This window comes from Hordeum vulgare, chromosome 3H, assembly GCF_904849725.1.
Source record: "Hordeum vulgare subsp. vulgare chromosome 3H, MorexV3_pseudomolecules_assembly, whole genome shotgun sequence".
NCBI classification, from domain to species: Eukaryota; Viridiplantae; Streptophyta; class Magnoliopsida; order Poales; family Poaceae; genus Hordeum; species Hordeum vulgare.
The window spans coordinates 303,713,286-303,737,301 of NC_058520.1; positions in this window are offsets into that span (position 1 = coordinate 303,713,286).

Genomic DNA, 24,016 nt, shown 5'->3' on the forward strand with positions numbered 1-24,016 from the left:
TGGTGGCGACGATGGCGCAACAGTCCGCCTACCTCTTCCGCGGCCACCACCTCTCCCTGTAACCTTCCCCTTCTTCCCTACCCGACCAACACCTCTCCCAGTGGGCAATGCCGCAGACGAAGAAGCACCCATGGGTGGTGTCGTCATACTGTCTTCCAAGGCTATACGGAGAGATAGGGGTGGAATGGAAGTACCACCCCTCGTGCACGCCGCCGAAGAAGAACCCATCAAGCGATCTGGACCCGCGCCCACCATGTTTCAACACCTTCTGACCTGCCACGATAAAGATTAAGAGAAATTAGTAGAACATAAAAAATTGAATAACTAACATGAATAATAATACGTACATATATAATTTAAGTTGTGAATCTTACAAACTAATAATTTAGAGCGGAGGTTGCATCTTGATTGGGTTTATAAGTCACGCATGAGGTTTTAGGAGTTTGACTTAACTAATAAAAAAAATATAATATGCATCACAAATTATATTGTTAGAGTCATCATTTGACAACGAATCTAAAAATATATTTTTATAAAATATAACATATGTTTCCCTCGTCAAATTGACGACCTAAAAACGCGTGCCCGCGTTATAAATCCAACTAGAGGGCTCCCTTGAGATTGAGTCGCCCTCCCTCCAGCACTGCTAAAATAATTTTTACTACTAGTCTCAAAGTCCAATCTAGTCATTTTTTAGCTTATCCTAATACATATTTGAACTTCTAAGGAAGCTCAGCCCCCCCCCTCAATTTTTTAGCTCATCCTAATACAGATTTGCACTTCTAAGGCAGCTCAGCCTCTCCTCCATTTTTTTCTAGATTCGCCACAGATCTCAATATCTTTGCTATAATTTTAAAACAAAAAAGACAAGTTATAATTCCAACAATTGGTTTTTTTAGTAACCACCTATATGCAGCTAGGGTGCATATATATACATATATATATATATAGTTGATCCTTGCAATACTATTTTTATTTGTCTCAATATGAACACATGTCACTTGACCATACATACCACCTCATGAACTCCACTACTTATATTTCTCTCAACATGCATGGAAAATGATACATACTATACTTTATAAATATTTTACAAAAAGTTATAATCAAGTTCAATAAAGCATATGTATTTACATTTTTCGATCTCATATTCATATTCCGGATAACCAAATCTCGAAAAAATATATATACTGCAAGCAATTCCAAAATATATATACTACATTCATTGCAAGAAAATCTCAACAAAATGTTGGAATTAAAATTTCTTTATAGATCCATATATAGGGGTGGGGGTGTAGGGGCTCACCGACAGGGGCGGCGGTGGCATCGTGGGCGGCGGGGCCGGGGGTGTTGGGGCGGCGGGGCGGCATCGGGGGTTTTGGGGCTGTGGGGCGGCGGGGTGGCGTCGACGGTTTTGGGGCTGTGGGGCGGCGCTGGGTGTGATGGGGCGGTGCCCCCGGGGGGCTCTAGGGCACCGGGGCGGGCGTCGGGGGCGGTGGGGCGGCGGCGCCGGGGCTGTGGGGCACCGGGGTGGCGCCGGGGGCACGGGGGGGGGACGGTAGTGGCGGCGGTGGGCTCGGGGGAGGAGTGGAAGAGAAGAAGAGAAGAAGAGAGTGAGAGAGAGAGAGGGCTGGGGTGTGGGCGGGACAACCGTTACAAAATACTACGGCTTTGCCGTCTGCTAGCGGATGACAAAGGGTCAGACTCTTTGCCGTCTGCCTCCGGACTGTTTGTTGTACGCCAGCAGACGGCAAAGAAGGTATTGTAGTTTGTCCTAGCATTCCCTCGGTCAGGTGGGCCTAGTATAAAGCTTTGCCGTCTATTGTCCTAATCTTTACCGTCAGCCCCTGACGGCAAAGAAGTCACTGATGGCAAAGACATTCTATGCCATCAGCCTGTTCTTTACCGTCAGCTTTTTAGCAGCGGACGACAAAGACACTCTTTTCCGTCAGCTAGCGGACGACAAAGATTTAGCAGACGGCAAAAAACTGAATTCCAGTAATGAGAGCCCATTAAAGGATGGGTACCTAAATCCAAGCGTTGATCTTATTCAGGAGTTTGCTTCCGGTGGGGTGTCATGGTTGTGTGATAGTGGATTAACAAATCATCTGACCGGAAGCAAAGACTTGGTGGTGGACGTTCAACCCGACCCATCCATTCCAACCAAGTCTCCTTTGGTAATGATGCGATTTCAAAGGTATTGGGTCTTGGCAAGGTGGTAAGTTCTCTGGAGCTTACCATTGAAAAGGTTATGCTTGTTGAGACCCTTGCATACAATTTAATTTTCGTTCATCAACTTGCACTTATGGGCTTTAGTACTTTCTTTGGCATTGACTCTCTACCCCTTTTTTGGAGAAAGACTCTTAAAGTAGACTTTGTTGGGCATGTCGAGAATGGTCTCTATGTGGTTAACTTTCCGGAGCGACCCACTAAGACCGCGACTAATGGCTAAAGTTTATGTGGGATGGATTTTGCATCGCCGGCTAGACCATGTCAACATGAGATCTTTGCAAAGTCTCCTCAAAGGGGATCACGTTCTCAGATTAAAAAATGTGAGTTTCGCCACAGATTGAGCTTGTAGTGCGTGTATTGAAGGAAAGATTCATGAGACAGCTCATCGCCCTACGACTATCATCTACATGAAAAGGACCTTGGAAATCCTCCACATGGATCTGTTTGGTCCTCCATCCTATGATAGTCATGGGGGAAGAAAGTATTGCTTGGTCATAGTGGATGATTACTCAAGATATACTTGGGCATACTTTTTGATGCGAAAAAGTGAGACTGAACAAACTATCATCGACTTTGCTAATGAAGAACAACACCAACATAATGAAAAGATATTGATCATCAGAAGTGAAAATGGCACCGAGTTCAAGAACAACACTCAAAATAAATTTATGAGTGATGAAGGAATCGAGCATCAATACTCTACTCCTTACACTCCTCGACAAAATGGTGGAGCGGAAAGGAAGAACCGGATTTTGATGGATGCGGTATGAACCATGATGGCGGAGTTTAGGTCTCCTTATAACTTTTGGGCCGAAGCCATCAACACCGCATATCATGCATCCAATCGGCTCTACCGTCGCAAAGGCTTGAACAAAACTCCATATGATATTCTTATCAGCTACAAGCCCAACCTCAAGTACATCGGGGTGTTTGGTTGTAATTGTTTCTTTCTGAAGAAAGGTTGTCGTTTGTCTAAATTTGAACCTAGAGATCAAGAGGGCATATTTGTTGGTTATGCTATAGATTCTCTTGCTTACCGTGTCCTCAACAAGTCCTCATGACTCATTGTGGAGACGCGTAACATGCAGTTTGATGAGAATAACGGCTCCCAAGTGGAGCAAAGTGGTCTTTGTGTTGTAGGTGATGAAATTCCACCCCAAGCAAAAAGAAGAATGGGTGTGGGATACTTCCTGACCATTGAGGAACCCCTGGTGGCTGAAGGAGAAGGACAATGTTCCACTCATGTGGTACCATCACCGACACAAGAACGCTCTGAAGGACCTCATCCCGTGATCCCGATTAACGAGAAGATAAACCTTAAGATGACCCTGCACCAAATGATGTACTTGATCCTTCTCACCCCTCTGAGGATGCTCAAGAACAAGAGCTAGCTCAAGATCATGACCAAGTTCAATATCTACATCAAGAACAATAACAAAATCAAGCTCAAGATCAAGGGCAAACTCTAAAAGGCAAAAAAAGGTCTCAAACGGGCTCCTTAGCTTACCCCTGAGGAGATTCAAGAAAGACATGCTGCTAAGACTACCAAAACTCTAAATAATTATTCTCATGTGCTGGAGAATGTCTAGGACAACTTAGAGAGAGGGGTAACCACACGCCATCAATTATCAAATTTTGGTGCCCATCATGAGTTTATTTCTTGCATTGAACCACTATGGGTACAAGAAGCTCTCGAAGACATGGATTGTGTTGAAGCCATGCTTGAAGAACTCAACAACTTCGAGCGCAACAAAGTGTGGCGAATGGTGCCCAGACCAACGGAGAACCACAATGTCATTGGGACAAAATGGATTTTTAAGAACGAGCAAGATGCGAACGGTGTCGTCACTCGGAACAAGGCACGATTGGTAGCAGAAGCTACTCCCAAGTCGAGGGCATCGACTACGGTGAAATCTTCGCTCCTGTTGCCCGCCTTGAGTTTATTCTCATGTTTCTTGCATTTGCTACTCTCATAACTTCAAATTATACCAAATGGATTTGATAAGTGCATTTCTTAATGGTCCTCTTAAGGAGTTGGTTTATGTCAAGCAACCACCGGGGTTCGAGGATCGCAAGTTCCCTAATCATGTGTATGTTCTCGATAAGGCACTCTATGACCTTAAGCAAGCCCCCACATGTGTGGTAGAAAACCTTGCCGAGATGTTACATGATGGCGGATTTGAAGTTGGGAAAATTGACCCCACTCTTTTTACTACAAAGGTCAAGGAGAGCTTATTCATATGTCAATTATATGTTGATGATATTATCTTTGGTTCTCCTAACAAAGCTTTAAATGAAGATTTTGCGGCACTAATGACTAAAGAGTTTGAGATGTCCATGATGGGAGAGTTGAAGTTTTTTCTTGGATTCGAAGTCAAACAATGAAGTCAAGGAATCTTCATCAATGAAGAAAACCCTCCAAGGAAAACACTCCCATGCCTCTGAACTACCACCTTGACTTTGATCCCAATGGTAAAGTCATGGATCAAATGGTATATCTCTCTATGATCGGTTCTCTGCTTTACCTTTTTGCATGTAGACCGGGTATTATGTCGAGTGTGTTGTGCACGATTTCAATCCAGACCTAAGGAAAGCCACTATGTGGTAGTCAAGCGAATCTTTCAATATTTGGCTCATACCCCAAACTTTGGCATATGGTATCCCAAAGGTGCTTCATTTGATCTCATAGGATATTCGGACTCGGATTGGGTCCGAGATCGCGTGGAAAGAAAGTCAACTTTTGGAGTTTGCCAATTCCTTGGTCGCTCTCGTAAGTTGGTCTTCAAAGAAACAAAATTGTGTTTCTCTCTCGTACATCGAGGCCGAATATGTAGCTGCTGCGAGTTGTTGTGCTCAGTTGCGCTAGATGAGGCAAACTTTAAAGGATTATGATGTCACTTGTGACAAAGTGCCTCTTTATTGTGATAATATTAGTGCTATCTAAATATCCAACAACCCTGTTTAGCATTGCATGATGAAGCATATCAATATTCGCCACCATTTCATCTGGGAGCATGTCAGACGTGGGGAAATTGTTCTCATCTATGTGAACACTAATGATCAACTTGTAGATATATTCATGAAGCCATTGAATGAAGCAAGATTTCGCGAGTTAAGGCATAAGCTAAATATCATTGATGTGAGCAATGTTCATTGAAATGAGGCACATCCCACCACTCTCATCATTATATTTTGTTTAGATGTAGGAATGAATTTAGGGGGAGTGTAGTTCTCTCAATGTACTATCCATCCTCCTATTATGCATAAAACAATGAAATCTTTCACATTCTCCATTTTTGATGGTATTTGTGTCTCAAATACGAGTTTAGATTATGGGCCCAAGGTTAAAATGTTCGCGGTGCCATACGAGTCCACTCAAATATAGGTTGCCTAGGCCACCGCCCCCTACTAGTGAGGTGCTTGCCTTTGGTGTTTCTTGAGGTCGCATATTTTAGGTCCTTATTTGCGCTTCTTGCTTGCTTAATTCATAGGTGTGGGTATCCTTCAAGGTTTGCATTTTTGTGTTTCTTCTTGTTCACCTTGGAGCTTACCCCACCATACTGCAATGTCTGAATTGTACGCATTGAATCTCTTCTGGTGGTGAATGTGGCAGCGTGGCACAACCGGTGGTAATAGCGGTACAACCGCTAATCACCAGTTGACTCTCCCTAGCGGTACAACCGGTCCTTGTTTGTGGTTTTATCGCTAACTCCCATGTTGTTTCGGGTCGGTACAACCAGCTGCGGCAATCGGTGCCTAAAAGGAGGGCCAGGCCGAAGGGGTACTCACTTTCCCCTTCGTGCCCAACTCCTCCTCTCGATGCCCTAGTCACCAGCCACCTTCACCACCACGTCGGAGTGCCTCCGGTGCCCCGGATCTGGTGCCTCCCTTTCTATTCACTCCGGGAGGCCCTTCCTCCCCTCACCTCCTCCAATGGACACTGGTAATGCCCTCTTCCCTTCCTATTCTTGGATCCTCTTCCTTGGATCCGCTTTTTGTTAGGGCATTGCTAGGATCCCGCATTTTCGGACAAACTATTGATAGGAGGAGGTCCTCTATGTGCTTCTTATCAGTTATGTTGTGAAGAACCTAGAATCGTTGGCATCGGTCTGAGATCCGTATGTACTGGCCTCCCCAAAGCAGTCGTACAACCACTTGCAGCTGCGGTACAACTCCTCGGGTGACCAGTACAACCGGCCTGCCTGGTTCCTATGACACAACTACTTTGTTTCTTCTCTGCATACCTGATATATTCCGCTTTTGCGTACAATCCTCTCATCTTTTCTGGGTTTCTTTCTGTATGCTTCTCTTGTGTGTGTCTGCAGGTGGGTCTAGTTCTTGTTCTGCTCCTCGGAAGAACACCAAGAAATATGCTCGCAGGTGTAGGCTCGTGGATGACTTTGAGAACGAGGAAGTTGCGATCCCTACCAATCCATCTCGTCATGCAAAATCCTTAGCCGCCAAGTTGAAATCTGCCAAGCCAGTGCACTCATGGAAGCAAACTGATTGGGAGCGGGTTCGTTTTCAGAATCCTTATGAGGTACCCGTTGCTCCCGCCTGGACCACCACTCAGTTCTGGAATGCACTTCAGATGCAAATTGTGCATGAGCTCTATGACCATCACAAGAACAAGTTTGCCAAGCAAAGGACTATTGGTTGGGTAACGTAGCATGGGAAACAAAAACTTTCCTACGCACACGAAGACCTATCATGGTGATGATCATCTACGAGAGGTAGATCGCTTAGCGGAAGCGTTAATAAATGCGGTTGATGTAGTGGTACGTCTTCATGATCCGTCCCATGATCCGTCCCACGAACCGTCTCGTGATCCATCCCGAACAAGTGCCGAATGGACGGCACATCCATGTTCCGCACACGTACAGCTCGATGACGATCTCCGCCTTCTTGATCCGGCAAGAGAGACGAGGATGTAGATGAGTTCCCCGGTAGTGTGATGGCGCTCCGGTGGTGGTGGTGATCTATTCCTGCAGGGCTCCACCCGAGCTCCGCAGAAAACCGATCTAGAGGAAGAACTACAAAGTAGAGGTTTAAGGTTGCACATGGCAAATTTGTGTAAAAAACCCTCAAAACCCTTAGTATATATAGGACGAGAGGAGGGAGAGGGTTGCGCCCTAGCACAGCCTTTTTTTCTTTCTTGCGCAAGGGAGAGAGGAGGAGTCCTACTCCAATCCTATTTGGAGTAGGATTCTGTTGGGGAACGTCGCATGGGAAACAAAAATTTTCCTACGCGCACGAAGACCTATCATGGTGATGTTCATCTACGAGAGGGGATTTCCGATCTATGTACCCTTGTAGATCGCACAGCAGAAGCGTTAAGAAACGCGGTTGATGTAGTGGAACGTCCTCACGTCCATAGATCTGCCCCGCAAACCATCCCACGAACCGTCCCGCGATCCGTCCCACAATCCATCCCGATATCCGTCCCACGAACCATCTCGCGATCCGTTGCAAGAACCGTCTTGCGATCAATCTCACGATCCGTTCCGGTCTAGTGCCGAACGGACGGCACCTCCGTGTTCAGCACACGTACAGCTCGACGATGATCTCGGCCTTCTTGATCCAGCAAGAGAGACGGAGAGGTAGATGAGTTCTCCGGCAGCGTGACGGCGCTCCGGAGGTTCTAGATGATCTATCTCAGCAGGGCTCCGCCCGAGCTCCGCAGAAATACGATCTAGAGGAAAAACCGTGGAGGTATGTGGTCGGGCTGCCGTGGCAAAGTTGTGTCTCAAAAACCCTCAATACCTCTAGTATATATAGGAGGGAGGGAGGGGAGGAGGCAGCCTCAAACCCTCAAGGTTTGGCCGAAATTGGAGGTGAGGAGTCCTACTCTAAACCTACTTGGAGTAGGATTCCACCTTCCCACTTGGAAACTCTTTCCACCTTGTGTGTTTTCCATGGCAAACCTTATGGGCCTTAGTGGTAACTTATTCCAGCCCACTAGGGGCTGGTTTATCTCTTCCCATAGCCCATGAGACCCCTTGGGGCGTGACACCCCTCCCCATGGTCCCCGGCACCCCTCCCGGCACTCCCGGTACACTACCGATGAGCCCGAAACTTTTCCGGTGAACAAAACAGGACTTCCTATATATCAATCTTTACGTCCAGACCATTCTGGAGCTTCTCGTGATGTCATCGATCTCATCTGGGACTCCGAACAACTTTTTGTTACCAACACCTATAACTCAACTATACCGAAACGTCACCGAACCTTAAGTGTGCAGACCGCGCGGGTTCGAGAACTATGTAGACATGACCCGAGGGACTCCTCGGTCAATATCCTATAGCGGGACCTGGATGCCCATATTGGATCCTACATATTCTACGAAGATCTTATCGATTGAACCTTAGTGTCAAGGATTCATATAATCCCGTATGTCATTCCCTTTGTCCTTCGGTATGTTACTTGCCCGAGATTCGATCGTCGGTATCCGCATACCTATTTCAATCTCGTTTACCGGCAAGTCTCTTTACTCGTTCCGTAATACAAGATCCCGTGACTTACACTAAGTCACATTGCTTGCAAGGCTTGTGTGTGATGTTGTATTACCGAGTGGGCCCCGAGATACCTCTCCGTCACACGGAGTGACAAATCCCAGTCTTGATCCATCCTAACTCAACGGGCACCTTCGGAGATACCTGTAGAGCACCTTTATAGTCACCCAGTTACGTTATGATGTTTGATACACACAAGGCATTCCTCCGGTGCCAGTGAGTTATATGATCTCATGGTCATAGGAATAAATACTTGACACGCAGAAAACAATAGCAACAAAATGACACGATCAACATGCTACGTTTATTAGTTTGGGTCTAGTCCATCACATGATTCTCCTAATGATGTGATCCCGTTATCAAGTAACAACACTTTCCTATCGACAGGAAACCTTGGCCATCTTTGATCAACGAGCTAGTCAACTAGAGGCTTACTAGGGACAGTGTTTTGTCTATGTATCGACACAAGTATTGTGTTTCCAATCAATACAATTATAGCATGGATAATAAACGATTATCATGAACAAAGAAATATAATAATAACTAATTTATTATTGCCTCTAGGGCATATTTCCAACAGTCTCCCACTTGCACTAGAGTCAATAATCCAGTTCACATCACCATGTGATTTCAATGAATCCAACACCCATATAGTTCTGGGGTCTGATCACGTCTTGCTCGTGAGAGAGGTTTTAGTCAACGGTTCTAAAACTTTCAGATCTGTGTGTTCTTTACAAATCTTTATGTCATCTTATAGATGCTGCTACTATGTGCTATTCGGAAATACTCCAAATATCTACTCTACTATACGAATCCGTTTCACTACTCATAGTTATTCGGATTAGTGTCAAAGCATGCATCGACGTAACCCTTTACGACGAACTCTTTAACCACCTCCATAGTTGAGAAAAATTCCTTAGTCCATTAGTTACTAAGGATAAATTTTGACCGCTCTAGTGATTCAATCATGGATCACTCTCTGTACCTCTCAACAGACTTTGAGTCAAGGCACACATCAGGTGCGGTACTCAGCATGGCATACTTCAGATTCTATGGCCAAGGCATAGAAGACGACCTTCGTCTATTCTCTTTATTCTGCCGGGGTCGGGTTTTGAGTCTTACTCAAATTCACACCTTACAACACAACCAAGAACTCCCTCTTTGCTGATCTATTTTGAACTCCTTCAAAAACTTGTCAAGGCATGCATGTTGTTGAAACTTCTATTAAGCGTTTCGATATATCTCCATAGATCTTGATGCTCAATGTTCAAGTAGTGCAATCCAGATATTCCTTTGAAAAACTCCTTTCAAACAACCTTTTATGCTTTACGGAAATTCTACATTACTTCTGATCCACAATATGTCAACCACATATACTTATCAGAAATTCTGTAGTGCTCCAACTCACTTCTTTGGAAATACAAGTTTCTCATAAACCTTGTACAAACCCAAAAATCTTTGATCATCTCATCAAAGTGTATATTCCAACTCCAAGATGCTTGCACCAGTCCATTGAAGGATCGCTGGAGCTTGCATACTTGTTAGTATCCTTAGGATTGACAAAACATTCTGATTGTACCGCATACAATCTTTCCTCAAGGAAACCGTCGAGGAAACAATGTTTTGATTTCCTATGTGCAATATTTCACAAATAAAGCAGCAACTACTAACACAATTCCAACAGACTTTTAGCATCGCTAGGAGTGAGAAATTCACATCATAGTCAACTCTTTGATCTTGTCGAAAACATCTTTGGGACAAGTCGAGATTTTCTTAATAGTGACTTATCACCATCATCGTCTGTCTTCTTTTTAAAGATCCATCTTTACTTAATAATGTTACTACCATCAAGCAGTTCTTCCAAAGTCTACACTTTGTTTTATACATGAACGCTCTCTCGGATTTCATGGCCTCCAGCCATTTGTCGGAATCCGGGCCCACCATTGCTTCTTCATAACTCGTAGGTTCATTGTTGTTCAACAACATGACCTCCAAGACAGGGTTACCGTACCACTTTGTAGTAGTACGCAACCTTGTCGACCTACAAGGTCTGTAGTACCTTGATCTGACGCTCCATGATCACTATCATTAGCTTCCACTTCAATTGGTGTAGGCGCCACAGGAACAACTTCGTGCGCCCTGCTACACACTAGTTGAAGTGATGGTTCAATAACCTCATCAAGTTCTATCACTCTCCCACTCAATTCTTTCGAGAGAAACCTTTCCTTGAGAAAGGACCCGTTTCTAGAAACAAACACTTTGCTTCCGGATTTTGGATAGGAGATGTACCCAACTGTTTTTGATATCCTATGAAGATGCATTTATCCGCTTTGGGTTCGATCTTATGAGACTGAAACTTTTTCACATAAGTGTCGCAGCCCCAAACTTTCAAGAAACGACAACTTAGATTTCTCTAAACCTCGGTATATAGTGTGTCATCTCAACGGAATTACGCCGTGCCCCATTTAAAGTGAATGTGGTTGTCTCAAATGCATAACCCATAAATGATAGTGGTAATTCGATAAGAGACATCATAGTATGCACCATATCAAATAGGTCGCGACTATGACACCATCACACCATGGTGTTCTTGGTGGCATGAATTGCGAAACTACTTCCACATTGTCTTAACTGTGTACCAAAACTCGCAATTCAGATATTCATCTCTATGATCATATTATAGACAGTTTATCCTCTTGTTACGACGAACTTCACTCTCAAACAGAATTGAACCTTTTCAATATTTCAGACTTGTGATTCATGAAGTAAATACACCTGTATCTACTCAAATCGTCATTGAAGTAAGAACATAATGATATCCACTGCGTGCCTCAGCATCCATTGGACTGCATACATCAAAATGTATAACTTACAACAAGTTACTATCTTGTTTCATCTCAATGAAAACAAGGCCTTGCTCATGTGGTATGATTTGCATGTCACAAGTGATCCAAAATCAAGTGAGTATAAAGATCCATTAGAATGGAGCCTCTTCATGCAATTTATACCATGATGACTCAAGCGGCAGTGCCACAACTAAGTGGTACTATCATCATTACCTTGTATCTTTTGGCACCAATATCATGAACATGTGCAACACTACGATCGAGATTCAATAAACCATTGAAGGTGATTATTCAAGCAAATAGAGTAACCATTATTCTCTTTAAATGAATAATTGTACTGCAATAAACACGATCCAATCATGTTCATGCTCAACGCAAGCACCAAATTACAATTATTTTGGTTTAACACCAAACCCGATGGTAGAGGGAGCGTGCGACGTTTGATCATATCAACCTTGGAAACACTTCCAACACGTATCGTCACCTCGCCTTTAGCTAGTCTCCATTTATTCCGTAGCTTTCATATCGAGTTACTAATCACTTAGCAACCGAACCAGTATCCAATACCCCCGTGCTACTAGGAGTACTAGTAAAGTACACATCAATATCATGTATATCAAATATACTTCTTTCGACTTTGCTAGCCTTCCTATCTACCAAGCATCTAGGGTAGCTCCGCCTCAGTGACCGTTCCCCTCAAAACAGAAGCACTTAGTCTCGGGTTTGGGTTAATCTTGGGTCTTTTCATTAGTGCAGCAACTGCTTTGCCGTTTCACGAAGTAGCCCTTCTAGCCCTTGCCTTTCTTGAAACTTAGTGGTTTTACTAACCATCAACTATTGATGCTCCTTCTTGATTTCTACTTTCGCAGTGTCAAAACATCGCGAATCGCTCAAGGATCATTGTATATATCCTTGATATAGTGGTTATAGTTCATCATGAAGCTCTCACAGCTCGGTGGGAGTGACTTTGGAGAACCATCACTATCATATCTGGAAGATTACCTCCCACTTGATTCAAGCGATTGTCGTACTCACACAATCTGAGCACACGCTCAACGATTGAGTTTTTCTCCTTTATTTGTGGACAAAGAATATTGTCGGAGGTCTCATACCTCTTAACAAGGGCACAAGCATGAAATCACAATTTCATCTCTTTAGAACATCTCTTATGTTCCGTGACGTTTCAAAAACGTCTTCGGCGCCTTGCTTCTAAGCCATTAAGTATTTTGCACTGAACTATCGCGTAGTCATCAAAAATGTGTATATCGGATGTTCACAACATCCACAGACGATGCTCGAGGTGCAGCACACCGAGTGGTGCATTAAGGACATAAGCCTTCTGCGCAACAATGATGACAATCCTCAGTTTTACAGACTCAGTCCGTAAAGTTTGCTACTATCAACATTCAACTAAATTTTCTCTAGGAACATATAAAAACAGTAGAGCTATAGCGCAAGCTACATCGTAATTCGCAAAGACCATTAGACTATATTCATGATAATTAGTTCAATTAATCATATTACTTAAGAACTCCCACTCGAAAAGTACATCTCTCTAGTCATTTGAGTGGTACATGATCCAAATCCACTATCTCAAGTCCGATCATCACGTGAGTCGAGAATAGTTTCAGTGGTAAGCATCTCTATGCTAATCATATCAACTATATGATTCATGCTCGACCTTTCGGTCTCTTGTGTTCCGAGGCCATGTCTGCACATGCTAGGCTCGTCAAGTTTAACCCGAGTGTTCCGCGTGTGCAACTGTTTTGCACCCGTTGTATAGGAACGTTGAGTCTATCACACCCGATCATCACGTGCTGTCTCGAAACGACAAACTGTCGCAACGGTGCAAAATCGGGGAGAACACAATTTCGTCTTGAAATTTTAGTGAGAGATCACCTCATAATTCTACCGTCGTTCTAAGCAAGATAAGGTGCATAAAGGATTAACATCACATGCAATTCATAAGTGACATGATATGGCCATCATCTAGTGCTCCTTGATCTCCATCACCAAAGCACCGGTATGATCTTCTTGTCACCGGCGCCACACCATGATCCCCGTCATCATGATCTCCATCATCGTTCCGCCATCGAGGTTGTCGTGTATGTTATGCTATTACTACTAAAGCTACGTCCTAGCAATATAGCAAACACATCAGCAAACACAAACGTTAGTTTAAAGACAACCCTAGGGCTCCTGCCGGTTGCCGTAGCATCGACGTGCAAGTCGATATTAACTATTACAACATGATCATCTCATACATCCAATATATCACATCACATCGTTGGCCATATCACATCACAAGCATACCCTACAAAAACAAGTTAGACGTCATCTAATTGTTGTTGTGTGTTTTACGTGGTTGCCATGGGTATCTAGTAGATTGCATCTTACTTACGCAAAAACAACAATGGAGATGTGCAAATTGCTATTTAACCTCTCCAAGGACCGCCTCGGTCAAAACTAATTCAACTAAAGTTGAAGAAACCGACACCCGCCAGTCATCTTTATGCAACGAGGTTGCATGTCAAGCGATGAAATCAGTCTTTCGTAAGCGTACGAATAATGTCGGTCCGGGCCGCTTCAAGCCAACAATACCACCGAATCGAGAAAAGACTAAGGAGGGCAGAAAATCGAACATCACCGTCCACAAAACTCTTTGTGTTCTACTCGAGATAACATCTACGCATGAACCTAGCTCTGATACCACTGTTGGGGAACGTCGCATGGGAAACAAAAAATTTCCTACCTGCACGAAGACCTATCATGGTGATGTTCATCTACGAGAGGAGATTTCCGATCTACGTACCCTTGTAGATCACACAGCAAAAGCATTAAGAAACGCGGTTGATGTAGTGGAACGTCCTCACGTCCCTCGATCCGCCCCGTGAACCGTCCCACGAACTGTCCTGCGATCCGTCCCATGATCCGTCCCGTGATCCGTCCCATGAACCATCTCGTGATCCGTTGCACGAACCGTCCCGCGATCCGTCCCACGATCCGTCTCATGAACCATCTCGCAATCCCCTGCACGAACCGTCTTGCAATCCATCTCACGATCCGTTCCGATCTAGTGCCGAACGAACGGCACCTCCGCCTTCAACACAAGTACAGCTCGACGATGATCTCGGCCTTCTTGATCCAGCAAGAGAGATGGAGAGGTATATGAGTTCTCCGGCAGCGTGACGGCGCTCCAGAGGTTCGTGATGATCTATCTCAGCAGGGCTCCGCCCGAGCTCCGCAGAAATATGAACTAGAGGAAAAACAGTGGAGGTATGTGGTCGGGCTGCCGTGGAAAAGTTGTGTCTCAAAAACCATCAATACCTCTAGTATATATAGTAGGGAGGGAGGGGAGGAGGCAGCCTCAAACCCTCAAGGTTTGGCCGAAATTGGAGGTGCAGGAGTCCTACTCCAATCCTACTTGGAGTAGGATTCCACCTTCCCACTTGGAAACTATTTCCACCTTGTGTTTTGTCCTTCTCAAACCTTATGGGCCTTAGTGGGAACATTTCCAGCCCACTAGGGGCTGGTTTATCTCTTCCCATAGCCCATGAGACCCCTTGGGGCGTGACACCCCTCCCCATGGTCCCCGGCACCCCTCCCGGCACTCCCGGTACATACCGATGAGCCCGAAACATTTCCTGTGACGAAAGCAGGACTTCCTATATATCAATCTCTACGTCCGGACCATTCCGGAGCTCCTCGTGACGTCCTGGATCTCATCTCGGACTCCGAACAACTTTCGGTTACCAACACCTATAACTCAACTATATCGAAACGTCATCGAACCTTAAGTGTGCAGACCCTGCGGGTTCGAGAACTATGTAGACATGACCCGAGGGACTCCTCGGTCAATATCCAATAGTGGGACCTGGATGACCATATTGGATCCTACGTATTCGACGAAGATATTATCGATTGAAGCTCCGTGTCAAGGATTCATATAATCTCGTATGTCATTCCCTTTGTCCTTCGGTATGTTACTTGCCCGAGATTCGATCGTTGGTATCCGCATACCTATTTCAATCTTGTTTACCGGCAAGTCTCTTTACTCGTTCCGTAATACGAGATCCCGTGACTTACAATAAGTCACATTGCTTGCAAGGCTTGTGTGTGATGTTGTATTACCGAGTGGGCCCCGAGATACCTCTCCGTCACACGGAGTGACAAATCCCAGTCTTGATCCATCCTAACTCAACGGGCACCTTCGGAGATACCTGTAGAGCACCTTTATAGTCACCCAGTTATGTTGCAACGTTTGATACACACAAGGCATTCCTCCGGTGCCAGTGAGTTATATGATCTCATGGTCATAGGAATAAATACTTGACACGCAGAAAACGGTAGCAACAAAATGACACGATCAACATGCTACGTTTATTAGTTTGGGTCTAGTCCATCACATGATTCTCCTAATGATGTGATCCCTTCATCAAGTAACAACACTTTCCTATGGCCAGGAAACCTTGACCATCTTTGATTAACGAGCTAGTCAACTAGAGGCTTACTAGGGACAGTGTTTTGTCTATTCTAAGGACCTGCTGCTGGTTTATGATATTTTGCACAATGTTTTCCAGAATGTTCTCCTGCCCAAGGTTGGCAATCAAGATGAGATTCATGGATACTTTGTTGATCTGCTTGTTGCCATGCTGGATGAGGCTGGCACTGGGGCTACATTTGATGCTTTCAAATGGTTATGGGAGGAGCTCTACTCCACGGTCTTCTACAAGTTGGTCCCCAAGTATGCTTCGTTCATTATGTGCTTCGTCAACTCCGTGTGGGAGGTTTGTAGGCCTGGCGAGCCTCTCTCTTCTCCCTAGAATCTCACTTAGCATGAGGTCAAGCAACTCCGGAAGAAGAAGCATGCTACTCCTCGCTTCCCCGAGGACGCACCTCAGGATGTTATTGCTACTTCTAGTGATAATGACTTTGAGCTTCCTGCAGCTGCCAATCCATCTTGGGTCTTTAAGTTCTCAGATAAGTTAAAGAAGAGCTTCTGCCTCCAAGCTCATGTTCATAAGAAGCTCTATGAAGCCCATGTCAATGAGAAGCTTTCTAGGTGCAGACAGATTCAGATTATGCATGCTCTCAAGCTTGAGGCAGCCAGTGGTTTAAAGAAGTCCATCACCCCTAAAGACATGTGGATCTATGTTCATAACACTTGGACTGATGATGAGGTCTCGGGTCAGCCTGCTACCTATTCTGCTGCTAGTGCTTAGGATGTGTCTAATAGTGATGATTGTGATGGTGATGATGAGTCTGCTAGTTGTGATTTCGAGGAGTTTGACTGATCTGACGAGCTCTACTGAGCACCGGGGCGATAGCACCGCTCTTTTCCTTTTTGGTGTCTTGATGCCAAAGGAGGAGAGAGCTATATCATAACGGGATTTGCATGGGGGGTTTTCGCTGTCGTTTCATCGTATCTTTCGTTTTGCTTTCGAGTTGAACTCTTATTTGCTTGTTAGTTGGTCTTGAACCTATCTTGTGGAGACTATTTGAGTTTCAGTTGAGACTATGTTTATTATTACCCGTATCATTTAAACTCTACTCGTTATCTCGTACATATGCTCCCTAATGTTAATTCCTCTATGTACCATGTGGATGGTCTCTAAAACCATGGGGAGCTCCAATGCAGATTCTAATAAGACACACATATTCCGAATGCATTCTAGGGCTTCACAAAAGTATGCGTCGATCGGAGTCTTTGTCATTCATCCTTATTGATTCTTTCTTGAAATGCGTCCGAGTGAACTTTGAGCGCGGAATCAGGTTTGAGTGATCAGCAGGGTTTCTTGATGCGACAGGTTGCTTCGTCAGGCCCGGACTTCACGAGATTCGAAAATTTGGTAAGCACGCGCCGCGCGATGATGACGCGACAACCGAGGCAAGTGGGGGAATGACACCTCTATTTTTGCACCGTCTTTAATGCCACGTACCGTGCTTCCTCTGAAATAGGGATACAGAGAGATCCGCTGGGCCCACAAGTCGGCAACCCACTCGGGCAGCTATAAGATGGGACGGCGCAAGCGTCAGTACAGTGCTCCTCCTCCATTCCCCTCTTTTCCTCGGCCTCATCTCCTTCACGCGCGCCGCTCAGCTCCGCCTCGATGACCGCCGCCGCAATGACTAAGGGGTAGACAGAGAAGCTCGAGCGCACCAAGAAGGGAGCCAAGTCTAAGAAGCCGTCAGATGCCCGGTCTACGGCGTCGCCGGAGTGGATCCAAGTGGATTTCCTTCGGTCGACCATCATGGCGGAGGACGTCAAGAGCCTCATCACTGACGGGCTGATAGCCGAGGGCCGTGGAAGTTGCCTGAGGGAGAGACCGAGCCGGAGCCGCACGAAGGTGAGCGAGTCCTCCTCCTCGCTCATGTGGACCAAGGTTTTTCTCTACCTTCCCATCCGTTCTTCTGTGGGTTCTTTAATTTCTTCAGCGCACAACTTCACCATTTCCCTCTGAATACCATTGCGTATCTAGTTGCGTTCATAACACTGTGTGAATGCTTCCTGGGCTGTCCACCTCACTCGGGTTTGTTCAAACACATCTTCACCATCCGGTCTCAGTCAGTAAAAAAGGCCAACCCTAGTGATAGTAAGACCCATGTCACCCAGCTATGCGGTGGCCTAGGACTCCAAAAGAGGAGCAAGAGTGTGTTTTTGTCGATGACCTTAACTGAATCTGTTCAAGGCTGGCAGTCGACTTGGTTTTACTTTAAAGATGTTGCCTCTCCCAATATGTCAATTGGCCTTACCCCTTCACATTGAAGAGACCCACTACTCCGAGAACATTGTCCGTGACATAGGGAGAGAAAGTCCAGGCAGGAATTTTAGTGAATGAAGTAGTAGGTTTGATCCGTGGCAGAGTGACTGGTATCGACCTACTAGAGGCGTTTCTCAGTCGGCGAATCCAACCCCTTCAAGCAAGGGATCACACTATGTGGCACTATTCGGACGCCGAACATACCACTCGCGCACATCCAGAGGAAGTCTCCGAGGAGACTGTTGTGCAGTGGCTCACAAGCACCATTGGATTTTGCGACATCCCTATGGGAGCCAAGCGAATCCTGCCCTTCTGTGTCGCAAGCCCGCTACCGAACCTGGTGAGTTATATCTTTGATGAATGCATTCATATTTCGTCGAGTGATTGGGTCTTCAGTCGACTGACTTTACTGTTTGTAGCAAGAGTTAACGAACATGTCTTCTCCCGTGCCAAACGGAGGACAGCCTGATGAAGGAGAAAAGAGCAAAGACGACATCGCAGACGTTGATTACGCCGAGGACAGTGAAGGTGGTGACGACGACTCGAAGGGGAGCGAGGAAGAGGTTCATTCTCCTCCACGCACCAAGAATCAATCCAAGCAGCACCAAGACCCAGCGGCTGTCCCAAACAGAACCTTGGCATCGAGCACCACGAATCCGAAACGCAACCGGCCCGCAACATCTGAGTCGACTGAGAAGGCTGCAAAACAGCCCAGGTCAGACGCACCAAAACCTCGGAAGGCTCTGCCCCGTATGAAGATCACCTTGCCTGTCGCCTCAACATGATTGTTCATTTTCCTTCTTCTGCTATTGTGGAACTTCATGCCTTTGATGAACGAGTGTAATTTGTTTGCCAGAGCTGCTACCTCGGTGACGTCGCCTCTGCGAGATGAAGAGGAGCAAATGGAAGTGGACACTACTCACGTGGCCACCTCTCAATAAGGCATAACAAATCTTCACCCTACTCTGTTTTTTGGAGATGATTCATCGATTGAATAAGTTAACGTTATCGATTGGTAGTTACAAACATCATCCACTTGGAAGACAATGAGGAGCCACATCAGGGTGCGGGGGGTGAAGGTGTGACCCTGGGCACGCCAAACGTATGCTCTCGGAGGACATCGTCGGGGCATGTGCCTCGCAGGTCGATTGTTGCATTGTCTCAAGAACTTGGCGACTCTTCCCTAGCCAAAGCTAGACTTGAGGTTCCGCTGTCGAATTCCCCACCATGAACTTCAACTCTTGTGGTCTCAGCACCAATTGAGCAACTTCAGGCAACTCTTGTGACCACAGCTTCAACACCGACTGATCTGACGCCCGCGTTCTCTCTACACAAAGTCCCAGAGGACCAGACTTGAGCTGGTAAAGAGGCCATGATCCAGGCTGAGCAAATGATGTTGTGAGGGAAGAAGGCATACGAGGCGAGCAAGTTGGCTTATGATTCCAGCTTAGCACTTCGTACCAATGTCCGAGTAAGTGCGATTGTAAGTTCATTTCTGATTGAATTCCTTTCCATCTTGGTTCTACACCCAGTGGGTATTTTTTTGGTGCATACTTGCTTGTTTTCCCCTCGAGTAGATCAGGTCTTAGTCGAGAGGTTTGTGGTCCAGTGGGGGCACGCTGAGTGCACCCACTGGGTGTAGTCCCCGAGACCGTCGTCGAGTGCTTGCATCGGCGGGGGTGTGATAAAGGCAATTTTGCATGTTAGAACTTCTTTTTTTACTCGGAAAGGTCGTCACACCCTGTGTTTGACTCTCCTGACTAAATTAACTTATCTCAAAAATAGGACCAATTTTTTTTTTTGTGAATGATTGTGATGTTTGATGTGATTGTTGCTTGCTTGCTTGTTGCTTGTGTTTGAATCCCAATGTTCCTGCTACTCTCCAGACTCACCTCCTTGACCCAGACTCATGCCTAATGATCATGACATGTGTATAGGACAAGAAACTATTTTTACCAAATTCTATTTTGACCAAAAAGCTTTTATTTAATTTAAGCTTTCCAAAATCCGTGAGTTGGCATTTGTACTACAAGTCCCCAAACTAGGGAAGTTGTTTTGCTCCAAATATTTTATTTGAATCCCATTATAAAAAAGACTTCCCAAAACTATAAAATTATTACTTTAAAAGATATTTTCCTATTTTTATTTAAATACCTTTTTCTGAGGCCAGAAATGGTCTGTTACAAAGAAAGGTTATTTTTCCTGCCTTCAAAATATTTTATAAAATTTAGGGAAACTCAATGACTATATATATTCCATATATACGAGTTTCAACATATGGACATGTTCAAAATATTAGGCAAAACCCTTCCAAACCCTTTGTGTTTATTTCAAGATTTTTTAATATTTCTATAGGAAATATTCTCAATAAATTATAATAAAATTCTAGTATGTCACACATGTTATATGTGATGATCTTGCCAAATTTCATCTCAACCCAAGTTAATTTAATTCAGTTAAGTATTCCAAAACCCTATCTGTCCATATCCAAATTAGAGCAACTCTACATTGCCAAGTGTCTCCAATTGTGCTCAAATTTGGTAGACATGTCCTTATACTCCAATATGCACCTACGCCAAGTGGTGACTCAAGGAGAATATATGAAGTTGTCCCAAACCCCTCAAGCCCTTCTGTGTCGATTTCTAGACTTGGGTAACTTTATAGTCTGAAGTTTCTCCAATTGGTCCCAAACTATTTAGGCATGCTCTAATACTCAAATAATGCCTCCACACCAAGTGGTGCATTTGTGGGGATCAAATTGCATGGGTTTATTTTCAGAAAGTCATTTCTGCCTATTTCTTGCGTTTTTCTAGTCTACATTGGAAACATTCTCCAACAAATCCTCAATTTGGTACACAAGCTCATTTTTATCTATCATGCGATCCTATTAAGTTTCATAGTAATTGGAATCCATCTAGTAGCCCTAACATCCATCAAACACCTTCTGCCCTATTACAAAAATTGCTACTTTGGCCCCTTCCACTAATCTCCTTGAGCTTAAAATTTTACCACAACTCTCTCTAGTCCACTTTTACTTCCAATAGCCTTGCCATGGCCTCTAGTCAATTATTGGAGGGTGACTCCATCTATCTACCTCTAATTTTTACCTTGGCAACACTAGTTTTACCGCTCTCCCTATACTTCTCCTCAAGAAAATGTCCCACCTCGTGTGGGAAATGCATCATTCGAAACCAAAATATGGCATGCTCGTGTGGGAAATATGAGCAGCCCTTCTTAAACTTGTTTTTGGCACAAATATGGCTTTAACTTCAAGTACTAGCTACACTCCTCCTCTTGAGCTGAAAGTTAGCACTATTATAGTCCTTGCATAGCTAGCACTGCTAGACATGGTTTCATCCCAAGATTCCCCCACTGAAAACCACTTTTGCTAGCCCCAAGTTTGCTGCTGCAAACTTAATCAGAGTAGAAACCAATTCAAACTAGCACCATTTGGGTCCTAGCTTCACCAGTACTCTCTCGCATGCATGACTTGCATGATTAACACCTTGGTCTGGCCAAAGGGTGGCCGTGGACATGTAGTGGGGTGGTGACCACCTCCCTGACATGCAAAAATGGTGCTCTGCACTTTTTCTTCTTCCTGCAGGCCATGTCCGGCCGTTGCAGCATGTGTCAACGTGCCACAGAGCCCCATTTGACGAGTCATGCCTCTCCTCGATGCCAGAAAGAGGCCATGATGGCTCTGGCATGCATGGCCGTCGTGCCCAGAGCGCACCCGAGGTGCTTCCGAGATCCTTCTCGTCTCCCCTCTCCATTTGGCCTCCCCGAGCCCGCACTTGTCTCCTCTCGCTCTCTATCTCCCTCTGAGGACCCCCAAGGACACCCGATTTGAGCTCCCACGCCCTTCTCCTCTCCCTGCAGCCGCCATGGCACCGCTTCGGCCGCGCCTAAATTCGCAACACCCCGCATCTCCCTCCCCCTCTAAGCTGCACCAGAGACCCCTCTTCGCGTCGCGGAGATTCCCCGCGCTTCACTTCCCCCTCCTGTTGGCTGCTGCACTGCACCCACCATCGCCGTCCGTTGCGTCCACTACGGCAAGGGTCCGTTCGACCTGGCGCGCCCCGGCGAGAGCACATGCCCTAGGTGGGCACGGGGCTCCTCCCCGAGCAGTCCAGTGGACTGAACGGCACCGTCGAGCATGCGTCGTGCCCCTGGTCATCCCCTACCTGAGCAGGAGGTTGAGAATGAACCTGACGGGTAGGCCCCACCTACTAGTGACCCAGCGGACGGACCCGCCCCAGATAAGTGGTGGCGCTCCTTGGTGTTTGCGTGTTCCCCACGTCGGAGACGTACTCTAGGCAGTACGCCTCCTGCGTGGCCTCCTTGCTTCCTTGGCCGAGCCAATGGGCTCGCCCACCATCTCCCCAATGCTATGGGCGCATCTTGGCCCGAGGTAAAATCCTCTCTTTTTTCTTTTGTGGTAAATTCAAAATTCCATAAACAATTATTTCGAAGTCCAAATGAGGTGATTCAAATATCTGTAGACTCCTACAATCAAGGCCTATTCAAGTATGTGTCTTGCTCATTTTTCTAGAAACATTTTGTGTAGAGATCAAATTCAAATATGAATTTGATTAATTTAAACTAACATTGCAAAAATCCTGGAGGACTCAAATCAATTCCAAATGGAGTGATTCCAGTTTCCAGACACTTCTAAAATCATGCCCTAATTTTCTGACCATAGTCAACATTTTTCCTTGCCGTAGTTCTGTTGCATCAAATAAATAGCCCCTTTTTGCTATGTATTCAATGTTAGAAAATCCATAAGAAATTCATATCAACTCCAAATCTAGTGAAACAACTTCCTAAATATTTCTAAATGCATCCCCTATTAAATGAGTGCCTCCACTCATTTTTTAATAAATTATTTTCTGTATACTTCTTCTGGGGCTAGTGATGCCTCCATTTCGTCCATTCAAAAATCTTTGTTAATCCAAATTCCTTAGAACAACTTTAGGCATTTTTCTTATGACTAGAGATGTCCAAGAAAAATAGAACTCCTATTTATATAGCACTTTTTATTTCTGCTTGTTGTGTGGCCTACTGTGATTGTTTCCAACGGTAGTTGACGAAATAGAGGGAGTACTCGGAGTTGGACTCGATGACCTCGAAGGCCCCATAGACCCATTTGAGCAAGGCAAGGAGCCCTTTGAACATATCTGAGAAAATACTTTTATGCATGCCGTGTTCATTATTTTATCCCGATGCATATGATCATGATTAATCGGTAAACCCTCGGTATGGTGTTACGGATGGCTCCTTGGAGCACTTGCATTTGAGCATGACCTTACCATCTATGAGGGTCACACAGATAAGAAGTTGACAAGTAGTTAGTAGTGCTTCACATAGGATGAGAATATGCATGGTGATGGTAACACAAAGGTGATATCAAAGATTTTCGGAAAACCCAGTCGGATGCCACTAATGCCCAAGGGTGAGGGTGTTGAGCTGGATGGCGACTTGAGAAAGAAGTGTTGTACCAGAAAGGTTTTGTGTGAGTGGTTTCGGAAATGGTATTAGATTTAAGATTTGTCGACCGTCCCAATCTTACATGTGTGACCATGATACCTCTTTTCGGAAATGACATTACTTGGTGAAGTCAGATGAGTTGGCATGATGGGTGAACATGGGATGTTCAGTCCTGAG